Source organism: Lactuca saligna, chromosome 4 (genome assembly GCF_052625555.1).
Source record: "Lactuca saligna cultivar CGN05327 chromosome 4, ASM5262555v1, whole genome shotgun sequence".
NCBI classification, from domain to species: Eukaryota; Viridiplantae; Streptophyta; class Magnoliopsida; order Asterales; family Asteraceae; genus Lactuca; species Lactuca saligna.
This window is the reverse complement of record NC_136420.1, coordinates 149,715,802-149,720,527: the sequence shown is the minus strand read 5'-3', so window position 1 is coordinate 149,720,527 and position 4,726 is coordinate 149,715,802. Positions and strand designations below refer to the sequence as shown.

The 4,726-nt window shown below is 28.4% G+C and overlaps 1 long non-coding RNA gene across 1 annotated transcript; it reads right to left on the bottom strand.

Annotated features, from left to right (window-relative positions):
- Positions 1-2,144: 2,144 nt before the first annotated feature.
- On the bottom strand, positions 2,145-3,159 carry LOC145038860 (uncharacterized). Its single transcript, XR_013679600.1, has 2 exons — positions 2,657-3,159; positions 2,145-2,383 (listed from the first exon to the last, which is right to left on the bottom strand). It is a non-coding gene; the product is annotated as an uncharacterized LOC145038860 (long non-coding RNA).
- Between the last annotated feature and the right edge of the window lie 1,567 nt (positions 3,160-4,726).

Genomic DNA, 4,726 nt, shown 5'->3' with positions numbered 1-4,726 from the left:
TAAAATTGATAACTTTAGTCCCTCAAACTTAATTTTTTTCTAATAACCTTATTTTAACATTTTAATAAGGATAAAATACAGAAGAGCATAACCACTTATCTATTAACATTCAGAAAAACATTTATATTTTTTTTATATACATAAAAACTCTTATATAGTCAGTTACCTTTCACATTAACCCAAATACCAAGTTTTTAAAGAAATTACGGTTGTTTTGTGACATTATATTTATCTTTTTCATTTTTATGTTAATATGAAAATAAAAGTAAGTGATGTTGCCTTTTGTCTAATGTAAAACGTGCTAAATATATCATTTACTCAACCAACGACCATTACTCAAGCAAAAATAAATGACATTGTTTATTTTTTACCATGTCAACCTAAAACAAACAAGATAAACGTCATGACTAAAAACAACAGATATAACTTCTTAAAAATATATATATTTGAGTAAATCTGAAAGATAAATAAAAATATAAGTGTTTTTCTGCATATAAATAAAATGTAATGATTTTTTTAAATTATGATAGATAAATGATTGTGTTATGCTGCATTTTGCCCTTCTAATAAACTTGAAACTTTTAATTTCACTAAGTCATAGTTGTTTCATTTGTTTTATAATTTATAGTATTTAATTTAATTATATTTATTTTATTTTCAAAAAATTAATTATTATCTTATGCATAAGATAAATGTTTCCGAAAAAAGTTTGTGAATGGAAAGTTGATGAGTGCACCTTTTGAAAGAATGGGAAAAAGCATACAAGTAGCACGGAGTATGATTGAAAATGGATAAATGGGTAGGCTCCAAAATGTTGGCTCATTTCCATGAAAATTTGGATTTAAAGTATGAACTGTACCTATGGTAGACGGTCCCATAATAATTTGACCCACCTTGTTTGATTTTGTTGTATTTCTAAAGAATATGTACGTTTAATTCAAACAAGTGAAGAAAAATTAAGTTGCCATTATTTAATATGATTTGTCACAAAATATTTCTAGAATTTTCTAATGTATTAAATAGTAATGACTATAGCAAAATTTATTATTTGCTGTGGAATTAGTCCATTTTATTTAAGTATTTTTTTTCAGGAAATACATTTAAAATTAATATTTCATTTTCGCAGCTTATTTTTCAGGGTGTCTAAGGGGTATTTTATTAGCAGCACCCTTATTTTTAGGATGAAAATAATTTGTGAATTTCTCAATAACATTAAAAAATAATTAAAAAAAAAAACTTTCAATAAAAGATTATCAATAACAAAAATATTTCCTTTTTAATATTTTTCTTAGTAGAACCAATATAGAAAGCAAATTTCAACGGAATTGAAAATTTCACATTAAGAAATTGCAAGATTAGTGATTAATTGTGGGAAAAATTCACATTAAGAAATTGCAAGATTAGTGATTAATTGTGGGAAAAATTAAAAAGAAAATGTTGGTTTTTAGCAAATTATATAATATTTTTAAATTTGTGGTTTTCTCTTGAAAAAACATTCTAAAATATGGTAATTATGTAAACTAGAAGGGCATTAAACTAATGAGAGTAGCTACAACACTCGTTTGGTCGCTAGAATCAAATCATATACAAAATCAAGACATAAATTAATTTTGAATAAATTCCTTACGAAAAGGTTGACATAACTTCAAGAAAGATTTAGAACACGAATCAAAATCAAATACATTATATGATGATAAAAGAAAATGAGATTGGAAGACAAAAGTGCAAGCCCTAGAGATAGAGACATTTAACCCAACGGTAATTCTCATGCCACCTTAACATTTTACAAAAATCAAAGATTCCAAGTAAGATTGTTCTACATTTGTAAAATTTTGATTAGATCAAATATCTTTCTCATTTATTTTATCAACTAACTTTATCCACTATTGTTTATCATTATCAATTAATTTTCCAACTAATCAACTAGTTTATCAACTATCAGTTAGTTTATCGGTTATTATTTACCTTTTTGACTAATCAATTAGTTTATCAACTGTCAGTTAGTTATCGATTATTATTTAACTTTTTGACTAATCAGTTAGTTTATCGACTATCAGTTAGTTTAGAACAAAAACATAATTTTTCATTTAGCCAATTACCATTTAGTTTATCAGCTATAATTAGATTAACAATAAAAAAACCAATTTATGGACTAATTAATTAGTTTATTAGCTAGCCTCTCTATATCAAACACAGTGTTAATAAATCCAAGGTTCAGATGTTATAATTACACATAAGAACAAGAAACAAAAGGCAGAGATGGGGACATTTGAGGGTCATGGTAGGTGAAGTGTCGATTTTGCCTGCACACTTTGGTGTCTTCTTTCCAGTTAGTGCGCAATAAGCATCCGTCAATTCATCATCATTGCCCACAATTCAAACCCTAATCGAATTTCCAAAATGTTTTATAAAATTTCATCAAAATCCAACAACGAATTATAAAATTCATGGCGTATGTTTCAGGCTGCGATCGAAATATGCTCATGGGTCCACCTGATTTGATTTTCCCTTACGATTGCTTTGTTCCGGTGACGTGGCCGTATCTCCGCCCACGACCACCGGTATCAATCATTATTAGGAAGAGATTTTAGCGTGAAAAATGAAGATTTGAAGCGATTAATTAAGATTTAAGAAGCAATTAAAAAACTTTACCAACCTTTTGAACAGAAGAAAAGTTGAGAAACGATTTTACTTTACCGAAAAGGACGATAGAATCCACGTGACCCACGGCGACAATATTCTGATTCAACTGCCGTTTTCTTCTTCTGCTATTTTTTTTTTCAATTCATAGTTTTTGTGTCAGCTTTCCAGAAAATTAGACTATTTAGTCGATTTCTAGGGTTTTGGTTTTCTCGATTTCATGGTTAATTAGTCTTTGGTTTGAATCGAATCTGATTTTGGAAGGAAGGGTAAACAGGGATGTGAGAAAAATTGCAGACAACAAGCGCCAAAAACTGTGGATGTTTGGGTGGTTTGTTAAGTCGCCATCATGTTGTGGTCACCGGAATCCACCGCTGCTGCTATTTCCGTGCGTTTGGAATGGAGTGACCGCCTGACTAACGTACGCGCTGTTCACGGGGGTGGATAATCGATGGGCGGCGTATGTTAGCACGTTTGATTAAAGTAATATGGTTATGGAATAAAGATAAGTAATTAACTATTTGGCTGTCGGTGGTTTGAGGTGATTGGAAACTGTGACAAAAAAACAAACATACTTCAAGAAATCAAATGTAATAAGTATCTTTTGTATTAATTTTACCAAAAAAATTTATACATAAAAAATTGATGTGATATACAGATAAATGTTAATATATTAATATCAAATTAGTTAAATTTAAATAGGATAAAGGAGGGTTATTTTCGGTTTTAATAAAATGTGGCACTTTAACACTTGTTTTGGAGTTTTATTAAGAAAGGAAAATCCGAAAATGAGGGGTAAGAAATGAGCTAAATGGTATTTATATATTAAAATTAGAAAACCTTAATACCTCATCGAAGGGTCTTTTTAATTCCTTTGTCAACTCTTAATCAAGACCTGAGAATCCGAAAAACTCTTTGCCCATTTACTATGGAATATATGTATTTAGGAACACACTATCTTACCTTAAGGCAACCCGTATTTCAAATAGAATATTTATCCTATTAATTTTGAATAACTCTCAATAAGAAAAGATTCTTTACTTTTTGTTGAATTATAAGGATTTAATGTTCCAAACTTATAATTCTTTTGTATCCTTTAATATTTTTGTTTATTTATTTTATATATATTTGTTTGTGTTTGTTATGGTTTGATGCAGGAGGGTATATTGTGTGTTTTTGTATAAGTATTGGATAAAATCTGAATATTTAATTGGTAATTTGAACATCTAATATCTGGAATCTTTGAATTATCATCATGATTTAATTAAATTTAATTATTTGATTACTTAAATGAAAAATATTAATTTTGAAATCATTAATATAATTTATGAATACTATTTTAGAAGTTTAAAATACACCTTTATATATATATATATATATATATATATATATATATATATATATATATATATATATATGAGTGTGTATATTGTTGGATTAGGTGTCTTAGCCCATAACTATTATTTGTATGTACTTGACCCGAGAGTAGTATGATCCATTTGAGTTGCATGGCATCAGAACAATTTGGATAGACTTTTGTGAGAAGAGGATATTTATGATTTATTAATATATTATAAGTTCTAATATATTAATAGGAATTCATATTATTTAACTAGTATTGATCAAGAATTGGTTTGAAATTAATTTTGTGATCAAAAGAAACTAATTAAATAAATGAGGATTGATTTAGTAAATCATTCATTCTTATATAGTGGGCTTAAGATCCATAGTTCATCATGTTGGCCTAAATCCATGTGGTGACCCATTGATACTCCATGGAGGTTAAAACCCATGGATCATGAGGAATATGGAAAGAGATGAGTTACATGGTGTAACCCTAATGTGCACACTATATAAGAAGCCTCATAGCTCATGAAATTGGCACTAAGATATGCCTAGTGATAGACATATGAGGCCTAGCCAATTTTGAGTGAATATAATCTTCTCTCAAGTTATTCAAATTGTTGGTGGTGTTGTGTGAACCATTTGAGGTGCAACACTTGGGGCACTAAGCTCTTTATGGTCCAAGGAATCAAGCTACAACAAATGGTATGTCATTCAACTATATTTCATATTCTAAATACTC